This window comes from Leguminivora glycinivorella, chromosome 23, assembly GCF_023078275.1.
Source record: "Leguminivora glycinivorella isolate SPB_JAAS2020 chromosome 23, LegGlyc_1.1, whole genome shotgun sequence".
In the NCBI taxonomy this organism is placed as follows: Eukaryota; Metazoa; Arthropoda; class Insecta; order Lepidoptera; family Tortricidae; genus Leguminivora; species Leguminivora glycinivorella.
This window is the reverse complement of record NC_062993.1, coordinates 1,003,780-1,024,234: the sequence shown is the minus strand read 5'-3', so window position 1 is coordinate 1,024,234 and position 20,455 is coordinate 1,003,780. Positions and strand designations below refer to the sequence as shown.

The 20,455-nt window shown below is 36.4% G+C and overlaps 1 protein-coding gene across 1 annotated transcript in view; it reads left to right on the top strand.

Moving 5' to 3' along the window:
- The window catches only part of LOC125238421 (alpha-2Db adrenergic receptor-like), a 767,059-nt gene that overhangs the window by 634,710 nt on the left and 111,894 nt on the right, over positions 1-20,455 (top strand). The gene's annotated exons all lie outside the window — the stretch shown is intronic.

Below are 20,455 nucleotides of genomic sequence, written 5' to 3'. Positions count from 1 at the left end.
TAATTAATAATTCAAGCATTGTAAAACATGAAAAAAATGGACCAGTTACATTTGCCCCCAGTCGAGATTTGCCCCGCTGTACCTTACATTAAAAAATAATAACAATAAGCGCATGATTGCATAATTAATTAATTATACAAGCTATTACTTCTTCTTCCTGCCAAGTTCCATCCCTGCCATATTTATTGTTAATAATAAGCAATTATCATCTTTTTTTTAAATATTACAGCAATTTATTGTTGTGATTAGCAATATTCATTTCAAAATTAAATTCCATGAATTTGGACATACGACGTAACACGGGTACACGGACGTTCATTACATGGACCCTAATTCGGATCCGTGTAACAATGAAGGGACCGCAAACTCAACGTTCTTTCTAAGAATGAAAAGAGATTAAATCGCGTATAATTAATTTACTTATAAATATATCCTGATGTTTTCCGACGACGACATTAAAAGCTAGTTTTATTTCATGAGTAATAAATAACTATCGTCCTAACCGAAGACAATATAATTATAATCTAATGTAAGTCTATGTTGATTGGTCTTCGCGTAGTATCTGAGGTGCCAGTGAGTTGAGGTGGTGTCCAGCCAGAAGTTGAATTTCTGAAATGTTGCATTTGCAAAAAAAAAAAGTATTTGCAGCATGTTGTGTTAAATAGACGAATTTGCATACCTAACGATGAATTTTCTTAAATTTCAATTGGCATGAAGTGGAATTTGCAGCTTGTTGAATTTGCAAAAAAAAATTAATTTTTCCCACTTCGTTACCATTTTTCAAACACTGTGCTGCGGTTACAAAGTGAATAGTATGCGAAATAATAGAAAATTTCGGGACCATTTTTTTATTTCTTGTTTTTTGCCCCAGATCGAAAGGGCTCGTGATTCTGAGTAGGAAAACCATAAATTTTACCTACCTTAGAAAAAATATTTTTGGTGATTATTCTCGCGAAAATGCCAAATGTTAATAATGTACCTACTATTTCAGTTCTTACATGTATGGTGTTTTTCAGAACAAGTTCGCATACCAGGCTATTTCTGTCAGGTCGAAATTTCAAAGGGTCATATGTAGGGTAGGCACTGAAAAACATCGTACGATACACGTGCGAAGAGGAAATCCTAAACAAGCTGTCAAAAATTCGACACGAGTTTCTGCACTTGTATCGTAATGTAGGTACTATATACCATTCAGAAATAAAACATAAGGGACAACTGTTCGAGAAACATGAACATTTTGAATTAAAATTTTATTAAGTCTGATAAAAATATGTAAAGTAAATAAATGAGTTGGCCGTGGCGTCAGTAGCTACTCAGTTGCTTTTGGCAACTCTAGTTACTAGCTGTCACCTTTAATTTGACAATAGAGTCCATTGATCATTTTAGAACAATAGGCTAGTTTCCTACTAGTCAAATCAGCTTCTTTTTAAGAACTGTCAAAACGATTTGCTAATATGGAATTAGTATGAAATACTGAGGAGTGACGTCACGGTCAATTAATTTACTTTATATCTTTCTCTTTGACTTATTAAATAGAAACTATTTTTAAAAATAGCTACTGTCCATATTTTTCTTCTAATTATGTAGTGCTTTATTTCATGCGCTGCATAAAATATTTTATTTTAAGTACAGGAAACTAGCCTATTGAGTGAGACTCAATTTCATATTAATATCAGCAAAAAGTTCAGAAAATTAATTTTGACAGTTATTAAAATGAAGTGTTTTTTTCTTGCAAAATCTGTAAATTACGCCAATTTTCATTAATTTCAAATCTAGAGGTTTCCTTAGACCGTTTCCGTATAGCATCACCTGTATTCGCATAGTGGCATAGCAAGATCTGGTAGCTGCTGCGCCACGGGTGTGAAAAATAGAACTAAAAAATGGTGAAGAGGCCGGCTGTGCAATTCCCATTAAGTTTGTACAGTTGGATCACGTCTCCGATTTGGATAAAAATTGGTAGGCTGATAGAGTCCATGATGCTGAGCAAGAACCTTCCTTTGTTGTTACCAGATTTCTATGCATTTTCGGTAACAAAAAAGGAAAGTTTCATACAGTCAATCTAGGACATTTTGGGAAACCTAGTGAATCTTGCTCAGCATCATGGACTATCAGCCTACCAATTTTTATCCAAATCAGAGACGTGATCCAAATGTACAAACTAAACGGGAATTGCGGGGCTAGTGACTCGCTGTAGGTACGTAGTGCGTTTTCACATTATCCAATCTGACATCGGATATATGTAGGAAAGAAGTACAAGGAAAAATTTAAAGATGACGGCGTAAATATATGGGATATCGGTCCTACATGTGATATCGGATAGGATAATGTGAAAACGCACTTACCTACATCACGGGGCTAGCAGTGTTGCAGAACGTATGGTATATTCCAAAGGGTAAGTAAAGTAAGTATTGCAAAACAATAAAAAAAATACAACGCGATTTAGATACCTAGGTAGCAAGGAAATGTTATTTGTAAGAGGGGTTAAATAAACTACTTAAACCTATACCCAAGAATAATTCGTTAATATAGATATTATAGCTGTCTCTATAAATCTCCTAAGGCGCATAATATGGAGTGTAGAAAAAACTCCATAAGCTATAGTAACGTATAGTAGCTTTGATATAAACATTAAGAACCATTCGTTTTGTTATTTGACATTGGGCGAATGAATTGAATACAATATTAGTTACAACGCCATCTGTGAAGCGTGAAATTGTCAATGTCATTTTGCCGAAATATTTTTCTTTGGCTGACTGCCGATAGTTGTAGTTTACATTTATGAAGCTAGATGGAGCTTTAGCTGGGCTATTGCTCCGCGGAACGCATTTCGGCGCTTCTATGTGTGCGTGCTTGCGGGGGCTGAGGTAATTGACAAGCGTGGCCTATGAGCTGTCAGTCGCTCCTTTAGTAGCCCCTTAACACACGGACGTATTCTCCGGAGTTTCGATTGGGCGCGTGTGCGGAGGCATTTATTTGGAGTCTTTTATTTGTATACGTATTGAGTGTAAATATTAGAACACGTGATGTATGTAAACGTTTCGTTTAGCATTTCTGTGCGGGATTTTGAAGGTATTTTAACTGTTAATACTAACTACTAAATTCCGAAGCGCTGGTGGCCTAGCGGTAAGGGCGTGCGACTTTCGATCCGGAGGTCGCGAGTTCGAATCCCGGCTCGCACCTACCAATGAGTTTTTCGGAACTTATTTTTAGTGACGATGTTAATTTTCTCCTCTAATCAATATCATAATTTTGTGACGTTTTAATTTTCTAAAATGTCAAAGAAAAATTCATGGTAAATACTCTATGTATACTACTTTGTCACTCTAACCCGATTGGCTCCGTCAGTAGCGGAGCGCACATTTCGTTACTGTGACAAGGTAAGAAAGTCGCCGATGCAGCAAATGCGTTCGAAGGAATTGTATGCACTTTGAAGATTGGCTTTGGGACTTTTCGTTTGTTTTCGTGGATTTTACTTACCGTTGAAGAAAATAAAGAAAAACAGTTACAATGTAATGGTACAGTCAACCAATTGGAATCCTAGGCCACTGTAGAACTATTTCATATTGACGTTATAAATCAGATTGTGAGAAATCTCTTACTGCTTCTAGGTAAGTACCTAATTTTGACATGGTTGTAGAGTGGCCTAGGGTCCCAATTGGGTTGATTGTACTAACAGTAGTGTATCGGATAGTCATTTTGGTCGGTCTTGCTTGGCAAGACACACTTACATTAGAAAGTACCTACTTTTATTTTAATAAACAGCTTTGTTCTTAGAGGTTTTATAACGAAATAGAAGATCATGAGCATAGATTAAAATAAAAAAAAAACCCTCGACCGATTTTCATGAAACATGGCTAAGAACACTACCGACTAACTCAGTTTTCAGACAAAAAAAAACTAAATCTAAATCGGTTCATCCGTTCGGGAGCTACGATGCCACAGACAGACACACACAGACAAACAAACAGACAGACACGTCAAACTTATAACACCCCGTCGTTTTTGCGTCGGGGGTTAAAAATTATACAAAAAGTAGTAAAAAATCAGTGCCAAGAAATGGTGGCGACTAAATATCAAGAAAGTAAAATTATTTAATAAGGTACAGCGGGGCAAAACGACTGAGGGGCCATTGTAACTAATCCATTTTTTTCCATTATTACACTATGATGTTGAGTTCTACATGTATCCACTGAACACGCCTGCCATATATAACCGGTGGATACTATTTTATAATGTAAACATTGTAAAACATGGAAAAATGGACCAGTTACATTTGCCCCCCAGTCGAGATTTGCCCCGCGAGACTAGCTTTTGCCCGCGGCTTCGCTCGCGTTAGAAAGAGACAAAAAGTAGCCTTTGTCACTCTCTATCCCTTCAACTATCACCACCTAAAAATTACGTCAATTCGTCGCTCCGTTTTGCCGTGAAAGACGGACAAACAAACAGACACACACACTTTCCCATTTATAATATTAGTATGGATTTCAGAAAACTTTCATTTGATGTCGAAAGTGCGTTACCCAATAAGTAAAATTACATTAATGATTAATTACATTAATATGTAAGGGTGCCAAAGAAGTGTTGTAGGTACAGTCATCTGCAGAGAAAAGTAGACCCCCTTGCATACAAATTTGTATGCAGGGGGGTTTACTTTTCCCTGCAGCTGAGCATTTCTTTTTTTTGCCATTTTTTCTATTTTGATTTTTTTAGGGAATTTTAGGTCAATTGTACTCAGAATCACGAGTACTTTCAATCTCACTGGGAGACAAAAAGTGTCCCAGAATTTCCATACATTTTTGTTACTTTCCTCTTTTGTTACCCCACACAACATGTACGGAAAATGGTAACAAAATAAGAAAAAATCGTATGTGACAATTTAACTACTAGGATTAAAAAAGCTGGTGATTCTGAGTAGAAATACTTTTTTTTTTCAAAAATATAACATTTCATAAAAGTGGCGAAAAAAAAAGAAATGCTCAGCTGACTGTACTTGAATGTTTCTTTTCTACGGAACCGAAAAACGGTAACTTTAGACGTTTAGTAGGTACAGTGTTTCGAAAGTTTCTCAATAATTGTAGAATTTCTCTGTCTAAATTTAGTCAATGACTGAAGCATCCAAATGGACTCCAAACGCTCTCACTTTCCGTTTATAATTATCTTCGTATAAATAACTATCTAAATATAAACAAGCCTAAATACACAAATTGATTTCAATTAAATTGACGATTAATTATCTTGTCTGTGGGCCAATCGAGGTGTCGAAATAATTGATTTGGCAAATTATTCCGAATAATTGATTGGAAGTGATCAAATAGCAATTTAAACTGTACTTTTGTTATGCTCCGTAATTACATTCTGAAGGCTTTTGTTATTGAATTATACTAATTTGATTGCTTCAATAGCTTTATTTATAATTATGGTATGTATTTTAGTTTGATAAAAAAATGTAGGGTCCGATCAAGGATTATTTATATAGATTTACAATCTTCATGATAGATCTGATGATGCCTTAATTTTTTTTTTCAAACTGTGTATTGACGTGATATATGATGATATTAAAATAAAGAAATATGCCATTTGTTCTTATAAGAAATAAAAACTGGCAATAATATTTAGGGAAAATATGATTTTGTCCACTTCAAGTCTGCAAACAGCGCCACATAGTTTTAAGCCTAAAAGCCCATACATTTCAGGGGTGCGCTTTTTTGTATGGGCTATATCTTTCTTGGTTTTTTATGCAACAGGCGTTTAAAAGAGGTCAAAAAAGACGAGTGGCGTGGGTAACAATTTGAGGCGAAGCCGAAATTTGTTATTAAGACGCCACGAGTATTTTTTGACTCAGTTAAACACCGTTGCATACAATACTTTTTCTACGACCATGCACTTACTTTTGAATAGTTTTCTAGAATAACTTTCGTGAAATTCGCACTGTTTCCTATAAGTATTTTAACTTGTCCTCTACAATGTTTCTGCACTCACCCTGTCGCTCGCAATCCTCCGCGCCGCCCCCGCGGCCCGCTATATCCCTTAAAGGCTTGCTAACAATGCTTTAAGAGCTATATCGTATGCTTGTGTGCGCGGGGCGCCGGGCGGGGGCGGGCATCTTTTATGTAGGGTTTTAACGATCTATGCACGACACTGTAAATGACGAATAACAACACGGGAGTAGAAAAAAGATTTTATACTAGTGGTATTTATATAATGTAATTTAGAAGCTCAATAAAATTATTGAGCTTGAATTAATTCTTATTCATTATTAATTGAATAGGGATACGTGTGTATCTTTCCGAGTGTGAATATTTAAGTTATTGTATAAAATATTGTCTTCGGTTACCGCGATAGTTACTCATGAAATAACTATGGAAACGGATTAAATCGATTCATTATACGCAATATAATCCGTTTCCATAGTTTCACTTTATTGTATAAATTTGCTCTATTTGAGTTTGATTTTAGTATCTTACCATTCATTTTTCTTTTTAAATGAAAATTATAATAATGCGATGTCACTCCTTTTTGAACATTCACAGCACGATCATCTTTTCTGCCAGTTTTTAACCCCCGACGCAAAAACGACGGGGTGTTATAAGTTTGACGTGTCTGTCTGTGTGTGTGTCTGTCTGTGGCATCGTAGCTCCCGAACGGATGAACCGATTTAGATTTAGGTTTTTTTTTTGTCTGAAAGCTGAGTTAGTCGGGAGTGTTCTTAGCCATGTTTCATGAAAATCGGTCTACTATGTCGCGGTCGGGGGTTTTTTAAAAACTTCAATATACAGAGTGGGGCCTGTAACAAAGGCGAAGAATTAAACTCTAGGCTATTCTCCTAATACTGATCAACATTTGTTCGGCGACTTTTAAAAATAACTTGTATTTTGATTTTTATCACCCTTGAAAGTTTTTTCTAAGAGGTAATGTATTGCGAATTCTGTTAAGTCTAAAGTGTGACAGACAACGTCAATGACAACAATAATGGCGTACATTGAAGCTAATATTTATTTTGTATGAAAAATTAAAAATTTAAAGACTTCATAATTTTTAAAAGTCACTGAACAAATGTTGATCAGCATAAAGAGAATAGCCTACAGTTCAATTCTTCGCCTTTGTTACAGGCCCCACTCTGTATATATTACTCATTAAAAATATAAATGTCCCAACGAAGACTCTTGTGGCACACTTCAAGATACCTCATCAATAAATCTACCCAATTTACTTTCAACCTTATTCCTATGTTCGTAGAGTTTCATTTGACGATATCTTAATAATAACACTGTTTATTGTTACGCCATGCCAAAGTTCTGTCTAATCGAATAGAGAAATGTCGGTCAAACCGTTCGGTGTGACCTGAACTCATACCGCAAGTTTGGACGATTGGCGTTAGTAAGGCAGTGGGTCCAGTTAGACTATTAATCAATTTATATTATAAGTGGGTGTCGTAGAAGGCGACTATGGGATATGGGTTAAATTGTGGCGTAGGCGAGAGGCTGGCAACCTGTCACTGCAATGTCACAGTTTCGTTTTCATTCAACCCCTTATTTGCCAAGAGTGGCACTGAAGCTTTAGTAGTTTCATGTGTTCTGCCTACCCCTTTATGGGATACAGGCGTGATTGTATGTATGTATGTATATTATAAATGGGAAAGTGTATGTGTGGCAAAACGGAGCGACGAATTGTGATTTTTTAGGTGAAGATAGTTGAAGGGATGGAAAGTGACATAAGCTACTTTTTGTCTCTTTCTAACCCTCCACTTCCCCAAAATGGGGGTGGAACTTTTTATGCAGCATTCCACAATTAAATTCTCGAATTTAACGCGTGCAAAGCCGCGGGCAAAAACTAGCACTTTAATAAACTAATTTAACCCTTTAACTGACATCATCGTCCTCCTTGCGTTATCCCGGCATTTACCACGACTCATGGAAGCCTGGGATTCGCTTTGACAACTAATCCCAAGATTTGGTGCACTAGTTTTACGAAAGCGACTGCCATTTGACCTTCCAACCCGAAGGGTAACTAGGCCTTATTGGAATTAGTCCGGTTTCCTAACGATGTTTTCCTTCCGAAAAGCGACTCATTTCACTGGCGAATTTGAGTATGAATCGCGTATAAAATACCCATGTTACAAAAAAAGTAGGGTGGACAACTTTGAAAAAAAATGGCCCACAGCTACGATAGCGATAATTATTATCGTAAGCGTTTGTTGTTCATTTGGCTACCGACCCTGGTAATGTTAATGAATAAAATAGAGGTAATAAACGAAAATCGTTGCGCCACCGAAACATATTTAAATTATTGAATCACCGGCGACAGCAGGAAATAAACGATCGAGTTTAACAGAACTCGGGTCGTTTTGTTTGTATTATGGGGTTCCGTTGGTATTGACATCAATTGAATTATCGAATGCATGGCCTAGTTTTGACTGGGAGAAGCTTGCGGAGAAGCGGACAGAGTGGCGAAAGTGCGTTGGAGATGGTCGCAAGTTCGTCGATGAGATCTGGTTTTGCGGCACTTGCTGACAAAAGGGAAAGAAGACACCGTAGCGAAACGTCGCAATTGGTTGCAAGCTTCCCTTGTCAGCTATGTGGCAAAATATGTCGCTCTCGCATAGGTCTCTTTAGTCATCAAAAGCGATGTCTCTCGGACATTGCACCATAAATCGTCTGAAATAGACGCTAAGGCCAGTAGTAGGTCAAGTTTTGAAAGCTAGAGTAGATGACTTCGTTTGTTTTCTAAAAACTATATTGTTCAAAATGAGGGCGGTTTTTAGTGGCAGGTTCTTGTTACTCTTATTTGTTCTCTTCTATTTGTCTTGAATTCAACAGTAGGCGAAATAGGCTAGTTTCCTATACTTGAAATAAAATATTTTATGCAGTACACGAAATCAAATGCCGAATGTTAAACCAATCGATACAAAAATACTTTTGAATGATGAATGCTTAGAGATGGTAGATACAACACTGTTTCTTGGTTTAACATTGGACAAAAATCTACAATGGAGTCCTCATATAAAGAAACTAGCAAGCAAATTAAGTTCAGCCGCATACGCCGTTAGGAGAATCAGGCAACTGACTAATGTTGAGACAGCTCGCCTAGTGTATCATAGTTATTTTCACAGTGTAATGTCATACGGTATTCTGGTTTGGGGCAAAGCAGCTGACATACAGACTATCTTTGTATTACAAAAGAGAGCCATTCGTTCTATTTACAACTTAGGAACACGTGAATCAGTAAGAGAACTCTTCAAAGAAATTAATATCTTAACTGTAGCTTCCCAATACATTTATGATAGTATAATTTATGTTGTTAAGAATTTAGACTGTTTCACTAAGAATTCTGATATCCATAATTATAACACTAGAAACAAAAATAAGCTTGCCATAAAGAAGTTTCGTGTCCGTAAAGTACAGAAGTCATTTGTTGGGCAATGCATTCATTTTTATAATAAGTTACCTGACACTGCTTTGAGATTACCCCTCCCAGCTCTTAAGAACTACTTAAAAAAATCATTGATGTTAAAGGCTTATTACAGAGTCGAGGACTATTTGACAGACAAACATGCATGGCCCGAACCAGAAACTACAAAAAACGAATAGCAATTAAAATAATTGTATTATGTATAGAGGACACAGTTCAGATAAGAAAGCACATCAAATATTTTATATTTTATGTTGTGTAGGTAAATTACATATTTAATGATATTGAGATTCATATTATCTTTTTCTTCTGTGACAATTTGATATGTTTTCTCTGAAGAAGAACGACGTATTATTAAGCAATAATATAATTTATTGAAATTGATTTCCATAGAGTACCTAGTCTGTTCATATTCTTTGATGAATACTTTTGCATGTTAAATTGTATGTTGTTATTTAATGCATGTTAATTATAAGATGTAATGTTTTGAAAAGAAGTTGCCCGCCGAGTTTCTTGCCGGTCCCATAGTGGATACCCCCCTCCCAACTGAGGGGGGACTGAAATCTTCTCGAGGCTGAGGCGTAGGGTTAGAGCCGGCGTAGCTTTATTTGACGTTCATATGCGCATTGTAATATGCCTACTTGAAAAATAAATATTTCATTTTCATTTTTCATTTTCATTTTCATTTTCAAGCACCACATAATTAGAAGAAAACCACATAATTGGACAGTAGTTATGTTTAAACATAATTTCTATGTAACAAGTCAAAGAGAAAGATATAAAGTAAATGAATTGACCGTGATGTCACTCCTCAGTATTTCATAGTAATTCCATATTAGAAAAACGTTTTGACAGTTCTTAAAAAAGGAACTGATTTGACTAGTAGGAAACTAGCCTATTGTATTGTCATCATGCTATTTACATAACCCGTTAAACAGAAATACTCGTTTTGAACCGATTCTAATAAAACAATACAATACATCCACTTTATTACACAACCTCAGAAATGTACATAGGAACACACACATTACATTATAAAAAAATTTAATTATAAAACGTTGGTATAAAAACGTTCGTTACGTTTTTTTATATTCAAAATTTTAAAAATTGTCGTAACATCAAAGCTACTCTTTAAATACCTGAGAATTTTATTTAATACATATTATGTTAAATTTTCGTAAAATTATCACCCTCAATGAGTTTAAGTAGTAAACCTGCTTACTTATTAAGTTATCACCACTAAATCACTTTTTTTTAATACCACGTCGGTGGCAAACAGGTATACGGTCCGCCTGATGGAAAGCGGTCACCGTAACCTATGGACGCCTGCAACTCAACGCCTGCACGCCTGCACTTGTACACTCCTTTTTTGAAGAACCCCGTACTGTAGTTCATCGGGAATACCTCGGCTCGGCTGCTCATTCTCAATCACTAATCAGTATTTACGTATTTATTAACACATCTACCCACTTAAGTACTTAGACATACATAATAACAATAAGTACATATTTCATTAATATTCACAACAAAACTCAAAATATATCTAGATATATCGCTATTATCTAGTCGTTATAAATGGAGTGGGTTGAAACAACCATCGACGCTCTTCAATAATGAATGACGTATAAATGAGACACATTTGAAATGCTAACCACATTCATTAGGGTGCATTAGGGTAATTTAGATGGTAGGTTAATTTTCAGAACCCCAATTATAGTCTTGCAGACTACGTATTATATCCATACTAATATTATAAATGGGAAAGTGTGTGTATCTGTTAGTTTGTCCGTCTTTCACGGCAAAACGGAGCGACGAATTGACGTGATTTTTCAAGTGGAGATAGTTGAAAGGATGGAGAGTGACATAGGCTACTTTTTGTCTCGTTCTAACCCCCCACTTCCCTAAAATGGGGGAGTTTGTATGGAGCATACAGCAATTTTAGAATTTAACGCGAGCGAAGCCGCGGGCAAAAGCTAGTACATCCATAAATTAATAGACTTGAGAATTACCTTATTCTGGGTTTGTTCCATAGTAATAGTTATTTGTTTTACAAGGGGGCAAAGTAGTTGTTTAACCGCACGTGCCAATATTGATACCTGAGCAAGCGAAAGATTCCAATGTTGAACCGCGAGCGTAGCGAGTGGTTCAAAAAGTGGAATCTTGAGCGTTGCGAGGGTATCACGGCACGAAGGTTAAACAAACTTTGCCACCGAGTGAAACACAAAATTTTTCACCACACCAACACTATGAAAATATGAACTATAAAACATCAAAATAAATAAAATACTTAAATTTATTTAACGTTTATGATTCAAAATCATCATTTATACGTGAATTCCAACACCCAGCCTTAGACATCAAGTTAAAATTTGTATGAAACTACTTTGCACTCTTGTGGATAAAATGCAATTTTGCTATCTGTTTTCGAATAGCAAAATAAGCCTTTAACAGTTGGTGCGGTGAAAAAGTTTCTTGCTATATATTATACACTTCTTTAATATGTTCGCCCCGTAAATTAGTACAGGCAAGTACCTACATAATCATAATATTTTTATTTTATTTTGTAACTCAAATTTTAATATTTTCGTATAAATTAATTTGTAACAGATATTTCAGCAAAATATTTATCTACAAACTTATAGCCGGTCTGGCTCAGTCGGTAGTGACCCTGCCTGCTGAGCCGCGGTCCTGGGTTCAAATCCCCGTAAGAGCATTTATTTATGTGATGACCACAGATATATGTTCCTGAGTCATGGATGTTTTCTATGTATATAAGAAGTATGTATTTGTCTATTTAAGTATGTATATCGCAAAAACAATTCAACTTGAGACTCAATATAACTTGAGACTCCAGTGCCGTTACAAGATGTAATAGTCTGTCGGTAGATGGCGCTAGACGTCACCCCAAGACGTGTGTACATAAGGAAAGGCATGGAAAGATTTGCGATGTCCGGCGTGGCTTCCGTAGCTTAATTGGTTAAGAGCCTTGCACGGATTGCAAATGATGCGGGTTCAAGTCCCGCCGGAAGCGTAAATTTTTCCATTTTTTCCTTTAATATAAATATGTATATCGCAGTTTAGCACCCATAGTACAAGCCTTGCTTAGTTTGGGGCTAAGTTGATCTGTGTAAGGTGTCCCCGTTATTTACTTATTTACTACGTGACAGCAGCTCCAAAAAAACCTGTTATCAAAACTATAGCTAACTGCACCATATACTGTTTTCTTAAACAGACGCGCTTTCAAAACAGTTCTAATGCACGTTAACCTTAAAATATATAATACATTTAGTTACCTATTTATGTGACGTATATAAATGTCAAAGTGGCAGATAAGTGCATTCAAATTTGATGTTTATGAATGCTAGTTATAAATATTACATTGCTGGTCAAACCCACGTTTTGAATGCCCAAGCTTCTCGTAAATCAGAATGAATATTATATTAGGCCACATTCATTTTGCAACGGATTTTCAGTTATGTATTTACTGTCTGTAGTGTGGAAACTAAGGTACAGTCAACTAATTGGAACCCTAGGCCACTGTAGAACTATGTCATAGTGACGTTATAAATCAGATTGTAAGAAATCTCTTAGTGCTTGTCATTTTGACATGGTTGTAGAATGGCCTAGGGTTCCAGTTGGTTAACTTTACAATTGTACATCTACCATTATTAGTTTTTAGGGTTCCGTACCAAAAAGGTACAAAATTATGATGCAACATGTCCGTCTGTCTGTCTGTCACATTACTAAGGGCATTTTCAAAATTAGTGACCGTTAATTGTGTCGCTGAACTTCAAAACTGGGTAAATCCATTTTGCTATAAGGTTGATTATCTTTCAGATCAGATTATATTTTTTATATATTCAACCTTAAATCAGAATGGATTTACCCATGTTTGAAGTTAAGCGACACAATTGTGATTAAGAATAAAATTGGTCTAAAAACCAACTTTTTTCATGTTCTAAATGTAAATTATTGCTTATAGTTTATGTAATTGTCGTCACAAAACTGACATCGCGTTGATTTATGTTAACAACTTTCATTAATTTTGGGTCCCGATTTTTAAAAATGTCCCCAAATATCTAGGGTATATTTAGGTTAGAAGGCAGAGGAAGGGTAAAATGTTAATTTTAACATTTCTATTTATAATTTAGATGGTTTTAAATCACAGATTCGAAGAGGAATGAAATCTGCAGCAGTAGGTATACCTGCGATCGCTTCAACACTTTTGAGCTTGCACAAATTGTTTGCATTAAGGAGGCGACTTAGAGAGAGCGGAAGCGGAAGCGGAAATAGAAGCGAGATACTCTATGAATCGAATAATGTCTGTCCTTGGCTGAAGACCTCAAGCGTCGCAAGTATGTCACCCTCGGCAGTAGTTACATATTTGCGGCGTTTGGGGTCGAAACCATGGGGCCGTGGGGGCCAAGTGCGCGTTGCCTCTACAAGGAGCTATCTACGCGCCTTATAGACGCTTCTGGTGACCAGAGGGCTGGTCAACACCTTGCTGAGCGGATCAGCATTGCTATCCAACGGGGCAATGCGGCCAGCCTTCTGGGCACCTTACCCAACGAGCAAGACCTGGGCCAAATATTTTATTTATAAGTTTTATTGTAAGTTTTAATTTAAGTGTTTATTGTATTATTTTATATGTTGTTTATAAATAAAAGCATCGAATAACTAGAATCGAATCGAACAGATAAAAAAGACAAGTAACGTAATTTTTTTCCACTGACCACGGTAAATAGCTATGATACAGCGGGACAAATGTAACTGGTCCATTTTTCCATATTTTACAATGTTTGCATTATTAAATAGAGTGTCCACCGGTATTATTATGGTAGGCGTGTTCAGTGGATCAACATCATAGTGTAATGATGGAAAAAATGGATCATTTACAATTGCCCCCAGTCGAGATTTGCCCCGCTGTACCTTATGCATTTTTTAAAATATTTTCCATAATGTAAATAAATTGAGAAAAAGTTTCAACAAAACAATAGTCACCGTCGTAATTTAATAGAACAACTATTAATGTTTATTTTTATTTGAGATCAACGCAAAAAATGTCATGTTAATTCTATGTACATATATATATTCTACGTTATGCACTGTCAGTACCGTTTTTTTATACGTATACTTAACGCCGCCATTTTTTTTTTCAATTTGCAGCTTTTTTCTACTTCCTAAGAGAGTTTACTTTTATTACAGAGTTAATAGATACTTCTGCGTTAATATTTAAAACATTGCATCCACACAGTACACACATACAATCACGCCTGCATCCCATAAAGGGGTAGGCAGAGCACATGAACTACTAAAGTTTCAGTGCCACTCTTGGCAAAAAGGGGTTGATAGAAATCAAAATTGTACCATTGCAGTGACAGGTTGCCAGCCTCTCGCCTACGCCACAATTTAACCCATATCCCACAGTCGACTTCTACGACACCCACGGCAAGAAAGGGGGTGGTGAAATTCTTAACCCGTCACCACACGGGATCCACACAGTACCCAGAGGCTAACTCCGCTCCGCTTATCACCACCGCCTACCCCCTAAGGCAAGCTCATAAAAACGGGCGCTATGCAAAATCGGTGTTTGCTAAATATGAAACCCCATTACTGGGTCGCAGGCGCACGATTTAATGCCGAGTTTATTTAAATCGCTGTGGGCACGTTCATAGGATACGTGAGGAATGAAGGAACTATCTACTGAGGAGCTACAACACTGCTAAAGTGACAAGTCATTATTATACACAAATGCTACCAAATTAATAAAGCTAGGTGCTGTCAATCGATAAAAACCGGCCAAGAGCGTGTCGGGCCACGCTCAGTGTAGGGTTCCGTAGTTTTTCATATTTTTCTCAAAAACTACTGAACCTATCAAGTTCAAAACAATTTTCCTAGAAAGTCTTTATAAAGTTCTACTTTTGTGATTTTTTTCATATTTTTTAAACATATGGTTCAAAAGTTAGAGGGGGGGGGACGCACTTTTTTTTCCTTTAGGAGCGATTATTTCCGAAGATATTAATATTATCAAAAAACGATCTTAGTAAACCCGTATTCATTTTTAAATACCTATCCAACAATATATCACACGTTGGGGTTGAAATGAAAAAAAAAATCAGCCCCCACTTTACATGTAGGGGGGGTACCCTAATAAAACATTTTTTTCCATTTTTTATTTTTGCACTTTGTTGGCGTGATTGATATACATATTGATACCAAATTTTAGCTTTCTAGTGCTTACGGTTACTGAGATTATCCGCGGACGGACGGACGGACGGACGGACGGACGGACGGACAGACAGACATGGCGAAACTATAAGGGTTCCTAGTTGGCTACGGAACCCTAAAAAAAAGAAAATAAAGATAAAAGCGCGTTGAAAAAATTGAATTAGAGAATACTGATGTGCCCACGGAAAGTTCCCTAAATTCTGAAATTTTCACATAGGAAAACTTCGGAAACTTTCCATACTTTGTATGGATAATTGTATGGATGGAAACTTTCCATTTCATAAATTTAAATTCCCTTTATTTTTCGTAAAAGTTTCGTGAGATTTTCAAGAAATTTAAGATTTTTTTGGAAAGTTTCCGCAACTTGCACATCACTATTAGAGAATATCGATAATTTAGCCGCAAGTGCCGTAGCGCGGTTAGTTCAAAATTATAATAAATACATAATTATTATAAATTAAGTTATACTTAAATCAAATTTTAAGAATTCGTTAGTATGTCGAAAGATTTCCATTTTGTAGCAAGACTGGCAAGACTCGGATATTGTTTAAAACCTTTATAATTATAATTATAACATGTATTGTAATTGTAACATCTTACACACTTATTGATATTATTTAATCGATATAATATATTTTTCAGTACAGATGGTGTTTTTTTTACGCACTAGTGCGAGAAGTGGTTCATTATATGTCAGGTCGAAACTTCGGATGGCCATCTGTACTGAAAAACGTCGTACGATACACGTGCGAAAAGGAAATTCGTAACTCGTGCCGATTTAAAACACTCCCTTCGGTCGTGTTTTAATTTATCGCCACTCGTTTCGAACTTCCTTTTTTACGCACTTGTATCGTAATGTACTAATATATACCAATGACAAAACTATACTTAAACAAGGTGTCCTTTTTACTCATTTTTTTCACGTATGAAAAATTAGCAAAAATACATACATACATACACACAATCACGCCTGTATCCCATGAAGGGGTAGGCAGAGCACATGAAACTACTCAAGTTTCAGTGCCACTCTTGGCAAATAAGGGGTTGACAGAAAACGAAAAATTAGCAAAAATAATCTTACATAATAAACGAATGGACTCTATGCTAATGTCCTCTTTTAAACTAAATACCGAAGGACTTGAATCGCATGCATTTTAATATGATTATACGTCGTTTAGTTCCGATAAAGTTTTGAATATTCAACGGAAGATCCTTTTATGTAACGCTAATTCTTGTTAGTAGTTTGATAGCGAGTGCAAACTGCTTTTCGCATATCTTTAATGGGTGTACGCTGAGAAATTATAGAAGTTTTATAGCGTTTCATCATCCTCCTTGCGTTATCCCGGCATTTGCCGCGGCTCATGGGAGCCTGGGGTCCGCTTTGACAACTAACCCCAAGATTTGGCGTAGGCACTAGTTCTACGAAAGCAACTGCCATCTGACCTTCCAACCCGAAGGGTAACTAGACCTTATTGGAATTAGTCCGGTTTCCTCGCGATGTTTTCCTTCACCGAAAAGCGACTGGCAAATATCAAATGACATTTCGCACATAAGTGAAAAACTCATTGGTGCGAGCCGGGGTTCGAACCCGCGACCTCCAGAATGAAAGTCGCACACACTTACCGCTAGGCTACCAGCGTTTATTGAAGTTGTTTTAGAGCGTTTAATATAAAAGGTAGCACCAGTATTATGCTTTAGGCACTGGTCTCACCAATAGCGAATTGTAATAAAATAATAATAAGACAGCAACATCTTAAGAGACTCTCGCTAGGTGGTTGGATCAAGGGTCAGATGCAGAAGGCGGTGATCTTGGACACAGCGCGGATAGTCCGACGGTTCCTCTCTCTGCAGCCCTAACCACCGGCAGCTTGAGCCCTGCCCCGCTGCTGGCGGCACCCTAGGTTAGGTTTTTTATAATGTGTTTATATGTTTTATATTGTTTTGTAAGTGTTTTTTTATTATTTTACTTTTATACTCATATTGTACAAAACCTAACTTAAGAAGGAAAATAAATAAAGGAGATAATAATAATGGCGGTTAGTGTCACATTACATTTAGATTAAAATGTCTTAAAGGGCCTCTGCGCTGTTGACTTCGGCCCTACGCACGCCTCCCAAAAGTCCGGGACCCCATGGTCGCGAGATATGGAAAAGAAACAAATAATAATAATAAATATTGGGGACACCTTACACAGATCGACTTAGCCCCAAACTAAGCAAAGCTTGTACTATGGGTGCTAAGCGACGATATACATACTTAAATAGATAAATACATACTTATATGTGACATGTGTTGTTTATGACATTAAAGGTTTTGAATTGAATTGAATATATACCTCTATAGAAAACATCCATGAATCAGGAACAAATATATGCCCTTACCGGGATTCGAACCCAGGACCGCGGCTTAGCAAGCAGGGTTACTACCGACTGATCCAGACCGGTCGTCGTAATTCACGAGATTCTCATCATATATTATTCATTATTACATTGATAATTTGATACATGTCACACTTACAAAATTGTGCTCTTTTTTAGTACTTAACTATTTTTTTTGTAAATAATTTGGTTTCTTAAAATGGGAATACATCACGCTTTTCTTGAAGGCGCATCCACAATATAACACCAGGGTGCGTAGCCGAATGGTACAAACGCTCACGAAACGCTCGTAGATATCTATCTCTATCGCTCTTGCGTATTGGCGCGACAGAGCCAGACAACTTTCGTTTTCGTCGCGTTGCGTCGCGTCCCAGAAATGCCATTCGGCTACGGCACCAGTAGTAACCCTTCACAAAATACGCCGCGCGGTATTTATGTATGCGTGCTGAGTACGAACGCAACACATGTAAACGGGTGAGAATGATTCATTCTTGTTCATTCTCATCCGCTTACATGTGTTGCGTTAGAACACGGCGCGCACACATACATACCGCGTGGCGTACTTTTGTTAGAAGTATTACTTCTGTGATGCTTAAGAGCTAGCTGTCTAAAAAATACCGCAAACGACTGTTAAATTAAAAGCAAATGTTATTATGTGTTTAGATACCACAATGTCCACTGAAAATATTGTACCTACTTAACTTACATCAAACTCTACGTAATTCCTACAGATTATTTATCCAATTTTCACAAAATGGCGCAATTTTTCCAAATGTCACTCGCAAATCGCAATCCTAAGTAAACGTTGCAAATAATAACCCGTCAAAATGTGATTCCTGGCATATTATATGACGTGCCAAAGATGGGATTTGCTATTGAAACACAGATCGCTGAACACCAGATGGAGCATTTAGAGCAATTCGAGAAGGTACCTGCGTTGTAAAAAAATAAATTTGCTAAAATAATTCGATTGTGAAAAATATCAGGTGACGCTCTTGTGATTAAAGTAAAATACCAATATTTGGCGTTAAATTCTAAGGCACATAATAAATATTGCTGCAGGTGATCAAGGTTGCTCCTGCGTCACTCTCACGGTTGACAACTATCATATTACGGAATGGCTCACTAAAATTATTGAATACAAAAAAAAGGTAGAAAGTTGGTTAAAATTATATGTAAATAGGTACGTCAATTTACAGGGATCAGGAATTTAATGTTTACTCAAATTACTCCTACAAAGGCCACTGGATTTGCCAAGTTTAGCATAAGTAAATACTTTTGCTACTTGCTACTCACGATTATTGGGAAACATATTGAACTAACAATAAACACTGATCATTGTTTAAACAGTCCAAAACATGCAAAACACACTTACCTGTATTAGCCTAATGTCGTAAATTGGTTTAAGATTTTTGCATATATTTAATAATAAATGTAAAGAGAACCTACTCACCCTGGCTAACAATTTAGAATAAATATAGATTACGCTAAGATATAAACATGTACTGATTATTTTTTACAGATGTAGCAGGAAACAATTGGATGAATATAGGCAGAGACAGAGAAACATGGCATAACATGGAGGAGGCCTATACCCTATAAGGGGTCCATACTTCAATCAATCATTATGTTTAACTAACCACACTAACAATCACTAGGTAAAAGCTTTACAACTTTACTAACAAGGAGATAACAACACTTTAGATATGAAACAATGTGAAATGTTGATTAAATGGCACTATTATTATTATTTACTGACTATTTTTCGGTTTAAAGATCTTTATTTCTCAAAAGAATAACAATAATTCACTTATTTGAGAAAAAAAAATAACAAATATTTACAAATAGTTTCGTGAGCAAATTTAAAGAAATAAACAGTACAATTTTTTTTATGTCGCTCCTGCGGTGTCTATAGAAGGTGATCACGTATTAAAATGAACCGGATTATTCGGTGCGTGCCGGTGACGTGTCCCAATCGAGACTAGTTTTGGATCGTATCTTATTTTATATTAACGTTTCGGCAATAGGGGAGTTGCGTAGTGACAGTTAAGGGTTAATATTTACTATAGTTGAATTGGTATATTTTATATCGTAGGTTTTTAGTGAAATAATCCTGAAAGACAGTTGTAAAGAAACAAATGGCTTTCAAAATATCATAGGTTTAGGTTAGGTTAGAACTGCAACCCTGCATAGGAACTAATGATTGTTAAAGTAGGCTTTAGGTTAGGTTAGAACTGCAACCCTGCACATAAACTAACAGTTTCAGGTTAGGTTAGAATTGCGAGTCCGCAAAGAAACGAATAGTTTTAAAGTAGGTGTGACCCCGCATAGAAACAAAAACTTATACTAGGTTAGAACTATGATACCTGCACTAAAACGATCAAACTTATCTAATATAATACGAAATTTATACAAAAATTAAATGTGATTACACGCAATGA